We start from the raw sequence: 23603 nt of genomic DNA on the forward strand, positions 1-23603 counted from the left end.
TACTAGGTGTTCCCACCCGACCTGAATGTATATTAACCCAATCACACTTTGTGTTTTGTGGCCTTCTTCCCCCACCCCAAATAGAATGAGCCCATCACTTTGACCAATGGTGTAACAATGAAGTCTCATCACAGATCCATGGGTAGTGATTATGAATCTTTCTACTCTTATCCTTCCTTTCTCTTCCTTCCTTTCTTTTTTCCTTATACATTTTCTTAAGTCCTTTTATATTATCATATTACTATAGATAATAATAACCAAAATGACTACATATCTGTCTTCCATTGTGACCAAATTTTCTAAAATAAAGCCTATATATATATATTTACAGGTATCAGTCATTCAATGACTTTCACTGTGATCCACCCTAAGGGATCTATTCACAAGAACCTGAGTTACTCCCACCTTCAGGGGTGAGTTGTAACAACATTGTGCTCTAGGAGGAAGTAAAAATTAAGATATTATTTAATTCTTACCTTCTGTTAAGGCCAAAGAAGTTACTCAGGTTTTGTTCTTGAGAAAAGTGGCTACACAGCTTTTTGTTAAACTTTACAACAAGTCTTTGCAATCTTGTTTATGGTTCTTTAAAATACCAAATTTGTTCTACAAATATTTCTTGTGAGTACTAATTATAACTGATACCTCTCTTGTAGTAGGTAAGCTCTAGTTTAATAAGTCTAGTTCAGAACCCATTTTTTCTGACAAAGTGGAAAAACATATTTGAAATGAACTATTTTATCACAAATTTAACTTTTATTTCTGGTCTTTAACTTTACTAACGTTTGTAAAAGCAACGGTAGTACTTTTTTGTAGCAGGATCTCCCTAACTTTCTGTAGAAAAAAAAAAAATTTCTTTTAATCTGCCATTCACCACGTTTTATTACTGCAGACTCATTAGTGAAATGAAAAGTGCTATCTTTTACCATTAAGTAAATTAGTGTTAAATTATTTCTGGGTTAAGTAAATTAGAATTTAAGGAGCGTGTCTTTGTGTGTGTCTTTTTGTGTGTACTCTGTTCCAAACTCCCTCACAGCAATATGATTGATACCACAGCACAAAGTAAAGACTAAGCCAGGATGTATCAGAGATGCACTTCTTCTACTTCGATGACAGCTAACTAATCTTCAAGTATGTCTTTTTTCATAAATCTGAAGACACATTTTCAACCTGAGCAAAATCTTTTAGATATAAATGATAAAATACTTTAAATCTCACCTCTATGCCTCCATTCTTCTTCAGTATAAAAACAGATTGTGCAGATACTTGACTAAAGTTCTGGAAATATAATCCATGTTATTTCTCTAACCAGGAGACAGAATATAGTTTGATTTATGTTTGACTTTTTTGAAGTATCTAGCAGCGAAGAAAAGAAAAATAAATTACAGATCATCCACGGTATTCTGTCACATACACATAGATAACTACCTTCAGAAGTTATCAGTCTGAACTAAAGATTCTCTCTATATGTTAATGTATTTAGTTTGAGAACTTTTATTTTGGTTTGATAGTAGACTACTCTTGAGAGCATTATGCTGTTTACTCTCCCTGAAACTAGTCAAGTAATAAAAGTATCATCAAAACAAGGTCTGTGGCAGATTTTGGAACGTTTAGGATGTCCCCCCAAGTTCCTTAAAATGATCATCTTACTTCATGAGGATCAGCAGGGCGATGCACTTTCTGAGCCCTTTCTAATAACCAATGGTGTGAAACAAGGTTGTACTCTTGCATCAACCCTATTCACAATCTTTTTCAGCATGATGCTCCAAAGGGCCACAGCAGACCTCAATGATGATGATGGTATCTACATTTGATATTGTACCTATGGAAGCCTATTTAACCTAAGGCGACTGAAGGCCCACACTAAGACCTTAAATCATCTTGTCTGGGAGCTGCTTTATGCTGACGCCACTGCTCTCGTCACCCACACAGAAGCAGCTCTGCAGTGTTTAACATCCTGCTTTGCTGAGGCTGCTGAGCTTTTTGGGCTGGAAGTCAGTTTGAAGAAGACAGAAGTCTTCTATCAACCTGCACCTCAGGAAGTCTTCCATCATCCCCATATCACCACTGCGAATCAGAGCTCAAATCAGTCCAACAGTTTAATTACCTAGGTAGCCTCATCTCCTCAGACGGTAAGATTGACAGAGAGATAAACAACAGGTTAGCAAAGGCATATAGTGCTTTTGGAAAGCTTCATAAAAGAGTTTGGCGAAATAAACACTTGAAGAAAAGTACAAAGATCAGTGTTTACAGAGCCATAGTGCTGTCTACTCTTTTACATTGGTCCGAATCATGGGTCATCCACCGCCACCACCTGTGTCTCCTAGAATGCTTCCATCAACTCTGTCTCCATACAGTCCTAAACATCCACTGGTCAGATTATGTGACCAATACATCTGTTCTAGAACAATCAGCAGTCACAAGTATTGAGGCCATGTTGCTGAGAACACAGCTGTGCTGGGCAGGACATGTCTCAAGGACAGAGGACCACCGCCTCCCTAAGATTGTGCTTTATGGTGAACTTGCCACTGGCTGCCACAAGAGAAGAGCCCCGAAGAAGAGATACAAGGACTCCCTGAAACAACATCTCAGCCTTGGCCATATTGATCTTCATCACTGGTCTACTCTGGCCTCCAGTTGGGAGGTCTGGAGACACACTATCTATAACACTGCTGCTTCCTTTGAGAACGCACACAGGATCACTCTCGAGGAGAAAAGACAATGCAGAAAGACTCGTGTCTTGCCAATACGATCCAAGGAGTCTTTCTGCTGTGCCTTTTGCAACCGGAATTGTCTATCTTGCATTGGCCTCTTTAGCCACCAGCGCCCTTGTAGCAAATGTGGGTAGAGTCCTTCCCAAATCTTCATTCGTGAAGTCCAGCCATGATGATGAGTAGACTATTCTTGAGACCATTATGCTGTTTACTCTCCCTGAAACTAGTCAATTAAGAAAAGTGCCATCAAAACAAGGATGTGCAACTAACTGATATTTTGGTTCATTGGCTGAATGAAACAGTTGTGGAAACAATCAGGTCAATCTAAAGTTTAATGGTTTGGATTTTCATGCTGAAACAAAAATAAAAGTTTTAAATGTGTTAGATATTTGATTTTCTTGAAATAACTACTCTATACTTAAGTCATGCCCCAAAATTTGGTAGTTTATTTACCAAGTAGACCTTCTATGAACCTAATGCAGATATTTGTTCTTCCCTCTTTTTTTTTGAAGTGGCAATATTAAGAAGGTCATTACTGCGTAGTTCATCAAGTATGGCTTTTTGAAAGTATGTGATTCAGTGCTATTTCCTTAAAATATATTTTCTATATGTGTCTATGATTGTAAAATATTATTATAAAATGTTTGATGATACAGTACCCTTATCATACCACTGTCATAGTAATAATGAACATGATTTTCTTCTCTTATAGAGCTTTTTTCCCTTTGTTAAAATGCAATTCTATTAATCACAAGTTTGACAGTTTAATGCTTGGATTGCAGCATTAAATGTAATTCATTAAAATTTGTTCCAGGCAGCATGATTCATGCAGTAAAATATTTATTACTGTTTTCAGCACTTTTGGCAGAAAACTGAATTTTGAAAAATAAAGAATTATTATTCATACCTTATATATTGATGATATCAGCTTGTAAAAGTGTTACAGGATTGTGTGATACACTCTGTAACATGTCAGTCTTGTTCTATCATTCTTGCATGTGTTCAACATCATAATTTTAACAGAATCATCTGGTCTATCTACCCCTTTTTTTTTCCATCCACTGAAAGGTACTGATTGAGGTCTAAAACCGTATCATCAGTCAATGTTAAAATTCTCATTTCAGCCAGATGTCCCTATTAGTGTCCCTTTCAGCCAGAGAGACAAAACACCAGAGCAACTCAGGAGGTTTTAGGAGCGCCTTGATGGCAACTTCCTAACACAGGTGGCTGAGGTGACAACAAGGAGAGAGGCTTTACTAGATCTCATACTTGCAAACATGAAAGGATTGTTTGTCTTGTGAAGGCCAAGGCAGCCTTGACTGCACTGACTATGGCAGGAGTTCAGGATCCTGAACAGAAGAAGCAGGACTAAAGTCAGGATCACAGCCACTGATTTCAGAGGAGCAGCCATTAGTCTCTTCACTGATGTGCCTGAACCTCATGGGAGACTGTCTTGAAGAGATGAGAATTCCAAGACAACTCACTAATATTGAAGAATGACATCCTCCAAGATCAAGAATTTGAGCATCTGGATGAGTAGAAAGTCAAATAAAGGCAACAGGAGGCCTTTCTTTGATCTCCCAGGATCGCACAGTTAAAAAGGAAGTGTACAAGAAGTGGAAAAAGCACAGGCAGCTGATCTGGGAGTAATTCAGAAATGCTGTCCAGTTGTGCAGGAATGGGATCAGGAAAGCTAAGGCCCACATGGTTGTCAATCTGTCAAGGAACGTGAAGGGAATAAGAAAAGTTCACACAAGTACATAAACTGCAAAAAAAAGGGAAAATGTGGGTCTGCTGCTGAATGGGGAAGGCAACAGTGACAAAACACACAGGAAAAGCTTCTTTCTCAACACCTTCTTTCCCCCAGTCTTTTCTAATGAGGACAGCCTTAAGCAATCTCTGGATGCTAAGGGTTTGGAGCAAGGAAGACTTTCCCTTAGTGGGAAAGTATGAGGTTAGAAAAAGTAAGCCAACGTGATACACAGAACTTCACAGGATACGGGAGGACCCTGAGTACTGAGGGAGTTGACTGATGCCATTGGGAGACCACTGTTGATTGTCTTTGAAAGGTTATGGGCAATTGGGTGAGGTTTTTCAGAAATGGAAGAAATTAAATGTCACTCCTACCTTCAAGAAGGTAAGAGGGTCTGAATAACTACATGCAGGTCAACATCACTTTGACCTCTGGAGGGTGATGGAGCAACGAATCCTAGAAACCATTTCCAAATACACAAAGGACAAGAACTTGTTTGGAGTAATTGGTATGGACTTGCTCGAGCAATGTCACTGTCTTCTGCAATGAGATGACAGACTTGGTGGATGTGAGGAGGGCAGTGAATGTTGCTTGTCTTGTCACTGCCTCTCCTCTAGCATTCTCATAGACAAGATGATTAAGCATGAACTGGGAGGTGGACAAGGGAATAGACCAGAACATCTAGGTCCAGAATATTGTGATCAGGCAGCTGATCAAGCTGGAGGACACTTGCAAGTAATGTACCCCAGGGGCTGATACTGAGTCTTACAATACTTAACATTGTCGTTAGTGATAAGGATAATGGGATATAGTGAACCCTCAGAAAGTTTGCTGGTGATAGAAAACTGGGAGCAGTAACTGATGCACCAGAGGGTATTGCTGCCATCCAGAGAGATCGGGACAGGCTGGAGAAAAGGACTGACAGGAACCTAATGCAGCCCAACAAAGGGAAGTGCAAAGTCCATCACTGGGGGAGAAATAATGCACTTCTGGATTCTGACAGGCTGTGAAGAAGCTTTGCAAGGAAGGCCCTGATGGTGCTAATGGGAACCAAATTGACCAGTACCAGCAAAACATGTTTGTGGCAAAGAAGGTCAGCAGTCTCTGGGGCTGTACTAGACAGGGCGCAGCCATCAGGTCAAGGAATATAAGACTGCCCCTCTACTCTGAGGAAGATGCATGTTGAGTGCTAGGTCTGGCTCCAGACTGCCCAGCACAACAGAGGCACTGGACAGATTTGAGTGAGTTCGGTGAAGATGACAAAGGGACTAGAACATCTCTCATATGAGGAGAAGCTAAAAGAAGTGGCGTTGTCTAGCCTAGAGAAGGTTCAGGGTTTATTTTATCAATATATACAAATATTGGCTGGGAGTAAGAAAAAAGACAGGGTCAGGCTCATTTCAGTGGTGCCCAGTGACACGACAAGAGGCAATGGACGAAGAGTGTAACATGGGAAATTCCATCTGAACATGACAAAACACCTTTTCATAGTGTGGGTTATGACATTTCAGGCCAGGTTACTGAGAGAGATGTGCCTCTCCACCTAAGAAAATAGAAACCCAGTTGGACAGGGCCTTGAGCAGCCTGTGCTTGGTGACTCTGCTTTGACCATTGGACCAGATGGACTGGATGACCCATTGGACTAGATGATCCTCAGATGTTGTTTTGAACTTCAATGATTGTGTGATTTGATATACTGCTTCTGATTAGTTGTCTCTTCCTATAAAGAAAATAGTACACTCTAAAGTGATAGAGATGTAATAGACATTTTAAGGGCTGTACTTGAAAACTGGTGTTTGACTGGAAGTTGATTCAATGCTCAGTCTTTCTCTCCAAATCAATATTATGAAATGTGAAATTAAATCCAACACATTGTACAACCACAGGAAGCAGCAACTTTTTCTTAAATTTCAAAGCATTTTAACTAGTTTATTTAGCATTACTTCCAAAACAGTTTGAATGTCAAACTGGTTCCTACTTTCATTCCCCAGTGCAATTCCAATTCCAGCTGCAAGTGCCTTCTCCTTTTTTTGCACTAGTATTACTGCTTCTTTATCCTTTAATAAATGTATCCAAAATGCCAAACTGTAAGACACCTAATCCAACAGAAAAAAACCCAAACTGTTTCATGTCAAGAAGCAGAAATGGATGACTTCTACATGAAAGGTAGGGCTTGCTTTATATTATAATATTTTATTTATATGACACTGATTTATAAGCCTATTGCTGATGTGTTCTATTCTGTCCCAAAGAGCTTGAAGTTTTAAGTCTTCTCCACGATTAACATAAATGTAGAGAGCGAGGATCTTCCCTCCTTCCCTCCTTCCCACCTGCCCCTGACTACAAAATAACTTAATTTCTTTACCTCTTCAGAAACTTAAAATAATCGTACAAGTCTGCTAGCTTCCCTAATATCTGACATGATTGGCTTCAAGCCAGGACTTTTTCTCAAAAATTGACTGTTTTTTGACTTACTATTTACTCTTGATCTGACTCAATCTTCTACATGGAATGAACAAAAGAAAGCAAAAGTGTTTTAAAGAGTTAATCTATCGTCACAAAAATTAGAAGATTGCCTACATAAACAGAACACTAGTCTTATTGTCTCCTAAATTATTTTTCTTGTGAGAGGTGAATTTTTAAGGACAGTAAAGCATCAGTTTTAGTGATGTATTTAAAATTATGACACTGAAGAGAATTGTTTGTCAGAGGGAAAGGGAGGAATGCCGTTATTGCTTTCTGCATGGAGTGACGCTTGCTCTGTGAAACATCATTTACAGTTCCAGAGATAAATCAACTGGGCTATTCTCTTGCAGGCAACCTTCTCTTTCAAACAATATACTACTCGGTTGTTTTGATAATGAGATATTCCCACTGATGTGTCACATGTTTTCACATAATTAATGCTGTTTATATATTTGAACAGAGTACCTAATAATTATGAAATAGTGAATACAGTATGTTTATTAAATTTGGGCAATGTTAAAAAGGTTTACATACGTAATGATTATACACATATATTAATTTTTTTAATTCAAAAATATTTAAATAAGAATGTATTTATTTTTCAATTTTATTTTGTGAAACTCAAACAAGATCAATATAGATCCCAATTAAAATTGGGGTTATTTCACATTGGCAATGCCAATTAACCCTGCACTAAAGGATGATCCCTCTCCTTTGTGAGGGATATACGCAATATACTTCTGTGTATACACACAAAATATACTCCTGTGTGTATATTGTGAATAGATTTTGAAACCTTTGACAACCTGATGGTTTTTGCTGGGGAAGAGTTAATTTTCTTCATAGTAGCTATTATGGGGCTGTGTTATGGATTTGTGCTGGAAACAGTTGATAACAAAAGGGTGTTTTTGTTATGATGAGCAGTGCTCACACAGTGTAAAGCCTTTTCTGGCCTTCACCCTCCCCTCCCCACCAGTGAGGAGGCTGAAGAAATTGGGAGGGGACACAGCCAGGACACCGACCCCTACTAACCAAAGGGATATCCCAGACCATATGGAATCATACTCAGCATATGAAGCTGGGGGAAAAGAAGGAAGGGGTGCATTCTTAGTGATGGCATTTGCCTTTCTAAGGAACCATTTTGAGTGATGGAGCCCTGCTATCCTGGAGATAGATGAGCACCTGCCTGCCCATGGGAAGTGGTTAGTGAATGCCTTGTTTAGCTTTGCTTGCATGTGTTGTTTTTGTTTTACCTATTAAAATGTCTTTATCTCATATATAGCCTTTCTCAATTTTAACTCTCCCTCATCCCACCCGAGGGGAGTGAGTGAGAGCTGTATGGGGCTGAGTTGCTGGGTAGCATTAAATCATGAGAGAGATCCAAAGTGAATAATTATTATCCTGTTAGTGCTTTACTTCTGCATGATTGGATATTCCTGTTTGTGCCAAGGTCTGTTTTATTTTATGGGAAAATAAGAAAAAAAAAGAAAAAATATGAAGAAAAAGATACCTGTACTTGACATTTGGAATTTATTCTTAGTGTTTTCTCATTGAATTGATTTGTTATGGATTTTGGTGGGGTTTTTTGTTTTTTAAATTTTTTTTGTTGAATAATGCATTTTTCCTTGATTGTCTCCCATCCCAAAACTACTGGTCCATCTTCAGGTGAAATTTTGTTTTTGATTCAGACTTAATAGAGACTGTGCCACAACTACACAAATCTGAATGAGAAAAGTTTCTATTCACTGAAAAGACAGGTCAGAAAAAGTTGTATATCCCACTGCTTCTGCAATTTATAATTAATTCTGTTAGTTGTCATAAAAAGGTCATTAGCAAATTTATGTATTGTGAGGAAATTCTATCCTAAACATTCTTCCAAAACTGAAAATAGTTTGGATTTTGGACATACAGAGAACTATTCATGTTAAGTTTTTTTTTCTTGATTTGTGTCCAGACCAAATCTGGAAGCACTTAGACAACAGAAAAATCTTGACATTACTGTGGTTGTTCTTAGAGATGCAGAATTTTTTTCTATGGGTACTTTATACTATTCAAATACCTAAAAGTGTATGTTTTCTTGGAGACCTTGTGATCTAAATTTAAAAGAAGAAAACAATTGTTAAATTCATCAAATCATGTATATTGGGTTATCTGACTAGGGAGGAGAATAAGAAGATCATGAAGTAGAAGATAACACAATCTTATATAGCATTTAGGGCACTTCTACTTGTTTGAAAAAGTCTTTTGTTTCAAGCAGAAGGATTTTTTCTAGGTATTTGATAATGTTATATTTTTAAATGAAAGACCTTTAGTTCTGGATATTTCTTTCATCAGAAGTATTAAAAGTCTCTCCAAAGACTGATTGTTAACCTTTAGAAGACAATGTGAAGCCTCCCAGTTCTTTCCATCTTTACTCTTAAGTACCACTGTGTGATTTAAACTGGAGTGGAAAGTGAATAGAAAGAAAATTTTTTTTGTAAAGATAAATTAGAAAATTCTGTAATCACTTTATAGAAGTGAATTAATTTGCATTTCTGTAAATCGTTTCATGAAATGTATATTAATGAAGAATTTTGGATCCAGAATATGCCCATTGAATTCAAATGTGTTATAAAAATTCTTGCAGTGAGACTCATTTACATGTCTCAGTTCAGTTAATTTCTAACTGTTCACACAATAGAAGGTGTTATACATTGCTGTCAAATGCAATGGTGCTAACACTGAACACAGATTATAGTTTTACTGGATAATGTTTGATAGTACAAGAAAAAAATGACAAGATTCATTCTGGCCAATTATGCATGGTAAAAAGTAAAGCAAATAATGTTTTTGAGTTTACTAGAAAGATGTCTAGATTCAGGTATATTGTAGTCCTACAACTAGAAAAACAGAATGTTCTTATGGGGGCAAGGAAAGTCAGATCTGTACAGTACATATTAGATTGTAGCATTTATCTGGATAGCCAAGTCATGCAGTAGTTAGAGAGAGAGTGACTAGGGTTTTGAATTACAAAAACTCCCTTCCCTCTGAATCTTTTATCACTAGAAATTACCTGAAAACTACATAATTAGTTTTTGATAACTGTTTTATAAAACAAAGCATAAATAAAGGCCTATGTGTATCTAAATATATGCACATGCAGGTAAAATATCTTCTGTATTTTCTTAGAAATCAGTGAAGAGGTCATGTCTTTTTTGAAGGAGTAGTTGTTAAGAAAAACTGTAAATTTTTTCTTAGATTTATGCCAAAATAGTTATAACATTTCAAGTCAAATATTGTAAGAGAACAGGTAGTATTTTCCTAAATTTAAAACCATCTTAGGGGAGGATTTGGTTAAGATGTTTGTCTGGCTTTCTACTTACGTAAGAATTAAGATATAAGTTCAGGTTATTGCAGACACTGTAGTGTTTACTTATTTTAGTATTTATTATGCAAGTTGCTAAATAGAACAATCTAAGAAATTGAAAGCCAAACCAAGCCTGTGATTTACATCTAGACTCTATGGAAAAGTAAATCCAAGTGAGCAAAATGCTTATTCCTAATATGTAAAACTGAAACTTTCCACATGGATATATAACTTGTTACAAGGATTTAGCACTGTGGTAAGAATATTGTTGACTTGAAATAATGCTATTGCTGTCTCCTAAATACCACTACTCTGCTTCAAAGGTTCTGTAACAGAATTTCTTTAAAAGCTTTAACAATCCATATCAAACCTGAGACTGCATTTTCAGAGACTGAATAAGAGGTCATTGGACAGCTAGTCATCTAGTTTATTTATTGTGTTCACTAAGGTTTCTATTGTTTATTAAAATAATAGTGGTGTTTTAGCTCCAAAATACGAGACTCAAATTTTTCATCGTGTCCTAAAGAGCAATACCATCTAAAGTAAAATTTCAAGTCTTCCCCCATAAATTACCATCTCTTCTTATAATGTTCTTGAGGGCACAAAGAACAATGAAAACAATCCTTCCAGTTCTTCTGACTGAGGTTTATTATCCTGCAAACAAGAATAGGGGATAAAATAGGTTTTGCTTAGTTGTACAGTTCTCCAGTACATATATTTGTATATTTTTGTGGGTATATATTATTTCTAAGTGTTCTTAATAACATTTCATATTGACAGATGGATAATAATTTACATAATTCAAATATATTTTTCCAAGGAAAATGAAAAGAAAGTAGATTAGGTGAAATATTTTAAAAGTGGTGATAATTTCTACAGGGAACTAAGAATATTAAAAAGCGACTGAACAATTTATGTGGAGGAAAGTATAACATCTTTTCCTCAAGGATTTTTTCTTTGGAAAAAGAAAGTTATATTTTTCATGTTTTTGGGCTACAGCTAAATAGGTCAGTTTTAACTCAGCGTTTCATCCTATGGCTTTGGGCAGTAATGATCATGTGCACAGCACACATAATTTCTTTGCAATAGAAATACCTCCTTTTACTGAATTCTGCCACTTATGTCTCTCTTCAGAGACCCCTGCTTTTATTTACAGAAAAGAACATGCTGTTAACCAACTTTCTTTTCAGGTTTTATTCTTAATTTAAAAAAACCCCTTATACTGGAATCACCTTTGCACATGATTTTATGGCAATCCTCTAAGACTATATTTTATATAGTCTCATAAAATTAAGCTGAAAACAACTAATAATGTCCACTAGCAGCATAAATAAAAAAGCATAACAGACAGCTGTATATGTGACAATCATTACTTTAGTAAATATGTGCTAGAACACAGCATTCCCAGAACATATAAAAGCAAACTAATGTAAAGCAAACAAGTTTATTAATTTAACCTACTCTTCAAGTGGTGTAAGTATAGATTACTCAAGATCTGCAAATCCATCTTGGGAGCAATGCCATCATTCTCTATATACAGAATGTCTGTGTAGCTAAAGTGACATGTGGTACTGGGGCACGGGGAAGGGGGACAGGCATGCACATACATGGCACCTTCTTGATTCCTTGTCTGGAGACTCATCCTACAACTTGATAGGATGATAGGCTCTGATAGAACATTAGGTAGCATACAACTTCATTCTGCCTGAGGTCAGGCTCTGAAATTTCTAGTCATAGCTTCAGATGGTGCTCTTTCTGGGATGCCATTCTTCTTGTTCAAAAATCTCAATTCCCTTTGAGTGCTGATTTCTTAACAGCCTTCCTTTCTGTTTCCTTCTGGTGGTCTCCTACACTCAGACTAACTAATTTTTACAGTACGATAGCCACACCTGATGGATGAAAATTATTTTTCCCCAGAAAGGCTCAAACTTCCTGTTAGTAGTCCACATCCTGTGGTAGGTACTGTGTAATAACAGTGAGTTCTCCAAGTACACCATGTGGCTACATATATGCATTAGAGACTGTGTCTGTCCTATCTGACAGGGAGCAGACATATAGAACTTGAACAGTAACCTTCAGAACTGTCTGAAAAAAACCTTCATCTCCCCGATGCCTTGATCCTTATGCTCAGGATGGTTGTTAAGCCTTACTTTGAGCCTGTATCAGTCTACATACTTTTGTATCCACCTAAGAAAGTACTGTTCTTGTCTTAAGTAATTTTGGTGAGAAAGGAGGTTAGATACTTATGAAGGTTTCCAAGTTCCACTTAAAACAAGAGATCATTTTTTCACCAAAAAACATAATCTCATCCCTAAGGTATATTTTTTGACGGCACTCTGAAAATGCAGGGAGCCCCTTTATTTTTTAGAGTGGTCTTGAAGAGCCTCAGACTCATGGTTTTGATATTTAATACCCATGCCATACATTTCTCCATGCAAAGGACTGAATTGTATACTGAGCTGTGGTATCACTTTTGACAAAATTATAGAGCTTTCCCATCTCCGGTACTGGCAATGAAACAAGTTCTTTTGGTACTTCAGTAGCCTCTCATCTGCTTAAAAGTCCCTTGAAATTCTAACCACAGTTACAGGGAGCAAAACTACCAAAAAGTTTGTTTACATTACCTTAAGGCTTTCAGAGATAATACATATTCTGGTGAACTTGTGCTCTGTGTTTTTGGTTTTGGCCTTTTTTTCATGGGAGGGTATTTAAATTCTACATTGAGGAAATCATGAATGCTATAGGATTACTACTTGTAATGTGTATATCACTTGAACATACAAAAATTTCTTGAGTATCTGTAGGTCTTTAAGTCTATTTATCAATAATAAAAAAAAATCTACTCTTTTTCTGTTTTTCAAAGAATCCTTAAAGTATGTGGTAACACAGCAGTTCTCTGGCTGAATCAGGTCTGAGAGGGCACATGTATGCTTGGCCCTTCATAGCCCTATGAAATATAAGAAAGAAGATTGAAAAAGTTCTCTAGTTTTGAGTGCCTGGATGTATATATATACGTATGTGTGTATTTATATATATTGTATTTATATATATATATATACATATACACTCACTGTTAGAATGTACGTCTGGACTATGTTCTAAACACAATATACTGCTTAATTATACCCTTATTATCATCTTATTTATTATATTATTATCTACTTATAGCCAGTTTGGTATATTGTCTGTGTACTCCAGTCCAAATCATTCAAATATGTCCTACACATTAGTCTTGGATTAACATAGTTCCTACTTCCTGTCATAACACAAAAGGTGGAGTATACATCACTTTGGACTTTCGACACAAAATTAAAACTCTTTAGAAGATAAATAAATCAACAATAACAAAAAAAATCTGTCTTAATGGCAATTAAGAATCACTCATTTTTCTCTACAATTTATTTTGAAGGTATAATGCCTAATAGTATTCTCTTGTCATGTCAGATATATTCTTAGAGGCATTTCAAACAAATATTTTAATTATACTTGTCATCTCTGATTTCCTTTCTGGAAATGACCATCTTTTGTAAATGCAGTATCTTTTGTGATGGCTACCCCACAGTAAATTTCTCTAAATCTTATTTCTATTCTGCTTTGACATGCAGAATTTCATATATAAGTGTTTGTAGTGCAGCAACATATACAAGTATGAGTGAGGAAATCAACGATCACTGAGATGGGAAGATTTAGAAGGCTGATAAGCCAGATCAGTTTTAATCCATTAACAAAAGTTCATTCACTAATGACACTACTTATGAACGGTCAATCCCTTTTATAAATTCAATCAGTTCTTATTATCAGTTCAATGCATCATTAGTGCTACATATACAGTGTTGTTAGACTCTGCCATTTTTATTCTAATTTAGCTATAAGTATACAATACCACAGACCAGAAGCTGTATAGTCAACAGTAATATTTACTGTCATGTTTCACGTTGGTTTTAGGAATTTAACAAGAGAAGTCTTAAAAGAAGTGTTTTGGAGTTTTTTTCCTCATTTGTCCCTGGTGTTTTTATGGTACTTCCTTCCCCCATCCCTTACTCTCCATGAAAAGCTGGTGGAATCTCTTCTGCTCTCAGTACTTCTTTTATATTTCTTTTATATATTTTTGATTTTGCTGGTTGTCCTTGTTGTGCATTTGGGAAAGTGTCCTGCATATTTGCAGACTCTTGTGTTTATCTTGTCCTCCTGAAATTCTTTGTTTCTTTGATCCTATTTACAGCTATGTTCATTTTTGTATAACATTTTAGTGTATTCGTTGTTCACATACCTAAATGAAATTTTGTTTGACTATGTTATGCTGTCATGATTTTGAAAAAATAATATATATAACATTCTTAATTGTAATATTTTAGTAGTCTTATATAAGGTTCCAAGCAAGTTAGTATTAATTACATACTTAATATATTTATAATATATGTGTGACAAGCTTCTGTTTTTGTTACAATAGTAAGACTGTTGCTTTTATAAACAAAATCATAATTAGTACAATATATTCAGCATACCCTAAACAGTCTTCTGGAGGTAGAAAGGATTGTATGATGGCTGCAGATGACTGATCTTGATACATAAAATGGGTTTGTGGCACCTATATCCAAGTAGTTCCATCATTTGGATATTTCCACCCTAATTTTGAAGAATGGATATTCAGCTGACTTCCAATTAGAACCAAACATCCTATGCGGTGACCAAAGTGTGATGTTAAGTAGTGCATAATGTACAGAAGTGCATCCCTGTAAGAAGTTAGTAGGATAACTTTTGCTCAAATTTCACTGCATTTCTGATAAATGGTGAGCAGACACCCAATGTCTTAGAGAGGGCCAGTGTTTTTTTCACAGATGTAGAATCTAGATAATGTAATATTTGGGATAGGAAGATGTTTCCAAGCATTTGCTTTTTTATTTAGTGTTTGATCCAACATAAAAACCAAAGCAGAATCTGAGGTATGAACACAAAAACAAACTTTTCCATGTGTAATGCTCTATCTAAAATCTTGAAGAGTTGGCTAAATATTTGACTTCTGGGTCAAATTGGATTCTTGGGGGGTTGCCTATGCAGCAGTCCTACTTCCATAAGAATTGTGGACAGTGCTTCTAGTTCTGTCTGTTGTCATCTAGAAGCTAATATACTTGGGAAGAGGGTAAAGTAAGTTGAATTCCTCTCATATTTGGGAAGGAAATGATCCATGAATACTCACTTCCTACAGGTGTTCTCTGTTTTTAGTGGCTATTATGCAAAAAGTGGACACTGTGGACATCAGTATTTCGAAAAGAGTGATAGCTGCCCAGGTATATATCTATCTACAGTAGAGAATTCAGTGCTTTGAATTCAGAGTAGACACGCTTGACAGCAATCTTTCTTTTGGCTATCTAAATTCATGAGGGAAAACTTCCTCCTCTATCAATATGTCTGACTGGCAAACTCAAGGAGGCTCAGTGCTTAAAATTCAGGGATATTCTTTGGAGATGCATAGCTTTCACTAGAGACAATAATGGTTATACTCCTAAGGGAGGTGTCTGAACTAGCCATCCAAATCTAAGGAGGGTGAACAAAATAGATACTCTGATTCTGAACATGTGCCTCTGTGACACATAGAGAACATTTGGCAGTGGATTCTATTTACTTTGCACTGCAATGCAAAATTCCTCCCACTGCAGCCAAATACCATAAAGGGCAGAGATCCAAACTGGATTCTATCCCGCAGTCTCAGTATCCCTCATCTTTGACAGCACTAAGCCTTAACCCCATGTTCATTTTGTCAGAGAATAAAAACATTTAGGCTTGGTTGCCATTGAATGCAAGTGTTCACAGACACTCCTTTTGCCCACTTTCCACACTCAGCACTTGCTCAAGAATAACCTATAAGCTTTTCCTAATCACCTCATTTAAATATTTATTGCAGTGATACTCAGCATTTGCATAATTATTACATGCATTACACAGCACTTCAGTAAGAATGACCTGTGAGGTTAGCATTTCTTGACAATTAATGACTATCCAGAGGAGTTTGCCCCCAAAGTGGTATAGTGATTAACTGTGAGAAAATATTAATCCCAAGGGCCATTATTTATAAATCATGCAAAATTAAGAATATATAAAGCACCTTTTCCCTACATCTGCTGCATCTTCTACTCTCTATGTGATGCTGTTTAGGTAATTTTCTGCAGTTAATCACTGATGCTGTAACAATAGGAAATCATGGCTTCTTTCTTTACCATCTCATTACCCTTCTAATAGAGTCTGAAGTTCATCTAACTTGCCCCTTTCTTCCCTTCAAAAAATCTTTGTCAGTTACTGGTTGAAAAGCCAAAATAATTGACATTTTAGGTGCCATCTTAACATTGTATCTCAAGTTTCTTTGTTAAAGTTAAGATGAATGCATAGACAAGACTTGCTTTTTCCTTTTCTTTTCTAAAAGACTGTTAAAAAAAAAAAGACACCCAATTCCCATGTAGCATATCTTAGTTTACAGAATCACAGAATATCCTAAGTTGGAAAGGACCCACTAGGATCATCAAATCCAACTCTTAAGTGGCCCATGTGGGAGTCAAACCCCTAACCTTGGTGTTATTAGCACCATGCTCTAACCAACTGAGCTAATCTCGGTGGGGTTCAGTTCCACATAACACAACTCTAGCTCCAATTCAGTCTACACAAAATATCTTTCTTAGATATCTTTGGTATCACCCATGTTCCAATTTGACTTTTTTTTTCTTTTTCTGAAATTTTTTTAACTTGATAATTAAGTACTGTACTGTTCTCAGATGAATTAGGATGAATTTTAGCTTACATTTTGGAGAGTTTAGCTGTATTCTGTACTTGTATTCTTTAATATCTTTATTTTTCCATTAGAAGTATTTTAAGTATTTCATATTTTCTTGAGTTATGTGTTATACACTTCCCATAGTAATCAGGTATACATTCTGAATTTTGTCCTTGACAAAGATAAATACTCCTGGACAAAGCCATTGTACGGAATGTTTTAATATATTGTATAACTGAAGGAACATTTTTGCTATTCCAAATTTTTACATTTCTTAGCAGTATTCTTAGAATTGTATCCAACTGAGAAGTTTTCGTTACACAGAAACTTCAGGGATTTACATTTCACAGGCTGATACAAACCACTTTATTTCTGCAGTAATTGATGGAATATCTCTATCTGGATATTATTTATTATTCTGAGGAATGTTTTGAAGATGGAGATCTGTCAGTATAGATTTGCAATTTTTCTCTGTGCATTATTTAGTTATTTTTCTAAATTGCCTACAGTCTTGTGTTTAGTATTCCAATACAACAGTGTAGTAAAACTAATTCAAACTAAATTCATTTCAGTGCACTGGAGCAGTGAACACACTTCACTCTACCTTTTTTAATGGATCTGTTCCATTTCATTCCTCCTTATTCAGTGATTTATTTGACGTGTATATTTTCAGGCTATTACAGACTAGAAAAAACCCACAGGTAGTTAAAAATAATCCTTTGCATAGTGACAGGAAGAAGGATTTTACTATTTCTGAGAATTCTTACAGTCATGTCCTATTCTTCAAGAAAATGTACTTCCCTTTTGATAATCTGAATTGAAATATGTTAGCATGCCTCAGAGAAAAATTGGTACGACTAGCACTGAAGCAAACATTACAAAGAAAAATTTTTTTTTCTTATTTGAAGTACGTATTATTGAAAATAGCTACTTATCTGAAATAATTTAAGCACAGTAGAGACTGGTTTAAATTTTAAATTTGTAGAAAAATTATCACAGAATTAACATTTAAAGCATTAAATGTGCACAGGATGAATGGAAATGGGGAGATCTGAGCATGATATAAAATCTAAGAATATTGAGTGATTAATGGCAAAAAATAAATATAAAATTAAATCATACAGATATAAAGATAATAACGAGATCTGATTCAGAGATGAATTGTAGCCAGGTGATTTCATAATTTCAGGATTTCAAAGATATAGGAAAGGAGCTTAATGATGAGGATAGTTAGTTCCTTCTATGCTGCTGGAAAAAGGCCAGAAAAATTGGAAACCTGTTATCCTCAGTATCTGGAGTATCTGCTGAAAGAATATCATGGTCTTTGGTATTTAAATATTACTTCATGATGTTGAAGAAATGAACATTAAAAACATCTAATAGAGGTAGTGTGGTATAAGAGACAAAAATTCACTGAGTATGCTTAGGAAAGGTATCTTAAGAATTAATATGTTGAAGTTGTCAGTGGACTATTTGAGTGTGTTTTTTAGGCTGTGTTAAGAAGGTATAGAGCACCTATGCTGTTCTCTTTATGATAAACTGAAAGGATTAACCTTAGCACATGCTTGTGAAGAGAGAGAAAGCCTGGAAACTGTATAATACATCCATAAAAACACAGTGGATATCTATTGATGACTTCAAAACAAGAACAAATTATGTTTTGAGAACCTGTTTAAACAAACATAATGCAAGGCAAAATTGAATGACCTGCTTGTACAAAGATTATGAACATGCAACCTAATAGCACTTTCTGGCTGATAGTGACTGAAGTTATCAAAATCTTGAAATAAAAATCCTCTTATATAATAGCTAGACTATCATATTTCATATTCTTTCAATTGCAGCTACTACTTCAGGAAAGTTCCAGTTGCTTATTGACTGTCTAGAGGCAGTATATCAGGATATAGAATACTTCATATAAAAATCAACTTGTGTTCAGATAGAAAGTTTTGAGAACATCCCTAAAGAACCAATCATTTTTGTAGATACATTCCTTAATTTTCCTGAAATATGTCTTTGCCAACTTGCTATTTTCCCTTCTTAGAAAAAAACAATAAAGTGGCTCATTGTTTGACTTAATGCAGACAGTTGTGATAGAATGAATGGTTTGGAGCAGTAATCTTCAAACTTTTAGCTGAGTGTAGATCACTTATAAGTAACAAAGTTTATCATGGATTTAATGAGTTCTTATCACAGTGTTTATTTGAAAACATTTTGAAAGTGATATATTCTGCAGATTAGCTAGAGGCTGTAAACGTGGGATTGCACTCCTTTAAATGAAACTACAAATATTGAAAGGTGTTCTTCTGTGCAGGAAAGGAACCAGAGGAACCCTCAAGGAAAAAGAAATAAAAAGTCATTCTAGTAAGTTACAATGTTACAAGTGAACATTACTATCGGAATTCTGCTTATCAAATAGTTTGGGAGATTTACTTACAAATAAATTCAAAACAGGTGCAAAGCAAATTAGACCTGGATTGAAAGTTCAAAATAAACTGATGTTTACTTCATTAAGCACCTACCATAATGATACTTGGATAGTAAACTGACAATGTGGTTAAAATATGTTACCACACCCAAGGAAAGACCAGATGTGAAGGAATGCATTTTGTCTTACTGGTGTTTCATTTTCAACCTTAGAAGGAGTTTTCCAGAAGCAGGAGAATCCATTTAACAGCCATGTTAAATTACAGCGCTGTTCTGTCTCTCAGAAACTGGATAATTCAATCAGAACACACAGATTTTTCATCAGTCTTTAATTTGCTTAATTTCAGTGAGTCCCTGTCTCAGAAATTTTCCCATCTTTCAGCTCTGTGACTATAGCATTGATGCTTTGTGCTATTCTTTCTCTGTCATTTCCATTTCAATATAGATTTTATAGTTCATTACCTGTCAATCAGTTTTAAATTGTGCAGTGTTCATTTTATCATGTTCTGTAAAAGTTGCATGCTTTTTTCAGTGTATTACATTTATTTCAGTTTGAGCTCTATTTATTTCTCTAAGCACTGCAGCTATCTATAGTTATATTCATTTTAATGTGTATTTATTTTAGCAGATGCAGTATTTTGTTTTACGTTACATTTATTTGTCATGTTGAGTCAAGCAAAAGAATTCTGACTCACCAGCACTCTGAAACTTCCCTATCTGTACCAAACAATTTTTTCAATTTTTTTATTTTTATTTGTCATAGAGATTTCAGTCTTCATCATAGTTTCCCTAAAATAAAACCAAAAAAATGAACATAAAAATAAACAGTTCTTTATAACAAATTCCTGCTTTTTGTTCTTCTGAACCTCTTGAGCATGTCTTACTCCACAAAAGAGCCTCTACAATTTCCTGGGCAGATAAAGTGACTTTAGTTATTTAGTAATAGATTCCCTAGATAACATTTTCTGCTCACATTAGGTGACTCACAGTATGCCATTATGTTATGGAGAGACAAAAAGGCTTCTTATGTCTATTGATGCATGAAAATCTGAAGTTAAAATATTTAATATTTGTTTTGTTATTTGGGTTGCTAGTAACTCTCTAAATTCTCTGAGAAATTTAATAGATGAGATTGTGGGCAATGAAAATAGTATTCAATTAGAAGCATCGTGAAAATATTTTTAATTAATTAATATCAATAACTATCGTAAATATTTAAGAATATTTATTTAGTCTAGGTCTGCTCAATGGCAGCACTGTGACCCAAACCTGTTGCATATTTTGTGGTGATTGCAGATTATTGTTTCATTTCTGTCCTAAATCCAGTATACCGGGTCTGTTTTCCAGTGGTAGAGTTAATATTTTATAAAACTTTTAATCTTCCACTTGTGACTGTGAATGCTTGGAGAAGGGGGTGGCATGGAAGTTTATAGGGGAGATAGAAACATATATCAGCTTTTAGGGGGTGTATCAGTTCTTCTCCACTCAATTTCACAGACTGGGTGAACATGGAAACTTGAATATATACTGCATGTGTAACAGTCATTCAGAAACACCTATTGTCTCCATCATAATGCACTGCAGCATAGCAACTATTAAAACAGTAGTTCTAAAATCACTACTTGCAGTCAATATAACTGTATTTCCTTGCTTTCATCTCTATATGTACACTAGCAGTAAAAAAATGCCTTCAGCTTTAAAAAAAATACATCAATGGTTTTTTTTTAATATCCATTTTTCATGTGGTTTTGGTTTGGGATTTTTTTAAGAAATATTTTCTGGCCAACCTGTATTAAACTAGTATTTTTCTGGTTTATGATCAGTGTTGCTACAGGGCATCTCTCATTGTCCAGTCCTGGAGACTCACATCTATCATAATTCTCAAAATGTAGACAGTTTAACTAAACACTTGTTTAACTTTAAGCTAGAAAAGACTTATGGAATGCAGTGTTCTAAGTGTAAAGTGGGTGCTTACAATTTTTCTGGATCATGCCTATGATTCATGATCTCTTTTTAAAAAATTAAATAATTAAATAGCTTCTAATTAAATGGGATTGTATGCAAACAGAGTTTGTACTAACTTTTTCTCTGCTTCAAGGAATTCATATAGGCTGTTAATGCTGTCAAAGTAGTTCATTATAGGAAGAGGAAAAAACATGACTTTTTTTTGCCTAATGAGCTAAAAAGATAAAAAACAGCTGTGACATTGACAGGAAGTGCTATGCAATGGGAAGGGCTGTAGAGGGAAGCAGCTGCCATGGAAAATGGAACATTCTACATTACATACATTTCAGAGGGTTACCATTCAGTACTGTGTACTGAACAACTGTACTGATTGTAGCCTATTGAGGTTTATATCAGTGGTGCATCCCTCAGTATATTTTCATTTAAAAAGAATTGAGCTTGTGCATTCCAATACCAATTCCCATGAGATGTACATTGTGTCAGTGGAAAAAATGCAGAAATTTTTACTGGAAGCGTGCAGCTGATCTGAAATGTAGACTTACTCAAAGTGCAGTCATGTAGACTTACTCAAAGGGCAGCCACTGAAATCATCTTACTCTGCAGGAAGAAAGAAAAATGAATTTACTATTGTGTTTCCTGTTCCACCAGGCAGTGAGAAAAAGATGGCATGTTATCTACTTCTGATTATAATTATTAATAGAGATCTGCACATCATACAAAAGGAAAATAAGCTAACTGTTAGACCTTAAGCTTGCTTCAATTCACAAATGAATATTCAGAAACTATGATCATGTGTTGTAATCTCAAAGGCTGATAGTCAAAAATGTGACTGCATTTAATCTATTCATTTATTTCTATTGAGAATACCTAGAAAATATAAATAATACACAAAAAACAACTGTAAAATTTCTGAGAAACCAGTTTTGGTGAATTCCTTGTCCAAAACTAAAATATTGCATGCTATTTTAGTAATAATAATAATAAACCCACATTTTGGGACTATGTGACTTTTTAAAGAGAATTTTTTTAATTTTAAAAAATCCCACAGATTGTAGTATTATTATATTTATTACTGTTGGGAGTTAATTTAAAGAAATGCAAAGCACCACCCCAACAATCTTTTGTAAAAGGCCAGGAAGAATAGAGTTTTACATACTGACATAAATACAATCATATTACGTTTCATAATAGTCTTGAAAAATAAAGAAAAAGAAAAATGCTCAAATCAGTCCAGCAGTTTAACTACCTAGGTAGCCTCGTCTCCTCGGACGGTAAGATTGACGGAGAGATAGACAACAGGTTAGCAAAGGCATATAGTGCTTTTGGAAAGCTTCATAAAAGAGTTTGGCGAAATAAACACTTGAAGAAAAGTACAAAGATCAGTGTTTACAGAACCATAGTGCTGCCTACTCTTCTATATGGGTCTGAACCATGGGTCATCTACCGCCACCACCTGCAACTCCTAGAATGCTTCCATCAACACTGTCTCCATACAATCCTAAAATTCACTGGTCATATTATGTGACTAAAACGTCTGTTCTAGAACAAGCAGCAGTCACAAGTATTGAGGCCATGTTGCTGAGAACACAGCTGTACTGGGCAGGGCACGTCTCAAGGATGAAGGACCACCGCCTCCCTACGATCTTGCTTTATGGTGAACTTACCACCGGCTGCCGCAATAGAGGAGCCTCGAAGAGGAGATACAAGGACTCCCTGAAACAACATCTCAACCTTGGCCATATTGATCTTCATCACTCCGGCCTCCAATCAGGAGGCCTGGAGACACACCATCCATAACACTGCTGCTTCCTTTGAGAAAGCACGCAGGATCACTCTTGAGGAGAAAAGACAATGCAGAAAGAATCATGTCTTGCAGAATTTACCACCTAAGGAGTCTTTCTGCTGTGCCTTTTGCAGCCAGACGTGCCTATCTCGTATTGGCCTTTTTAGCCACCAGCCACTTGTAACAAACGTGGGTAGAGCCCTCCCCAAATCTTCGTTCGCAAAGCCCAGCCATGATGATGAGTCTTGAAAAATAAAGAAAAAGGGAAAAATACTGAGATTGTATATGTTTGGTTAATGTGTCAAAAAACTGCAGAAAACTGTTATGAAAAATGAAAAGGGGAGTAAAGATGTTAAATTTGATATACCATCACCTTCCTCCTTAGTTGC

The sequence above is a fragment of the Pseudopipra pipra genome, chromosome 5, assembly GCF_036250125.1.
Source record: "Pseudopipra pipra isolate bDixPip1 chromosome 5, bDixPip1.hap1, whole genome shotgun sequence".
NCBI classification, from domain to species: Eukaryota; Metazoa; Chordata; class Aves; order Passeriformes; family Pipridae; genus Pseudopipra; species Pseudopipra pipra.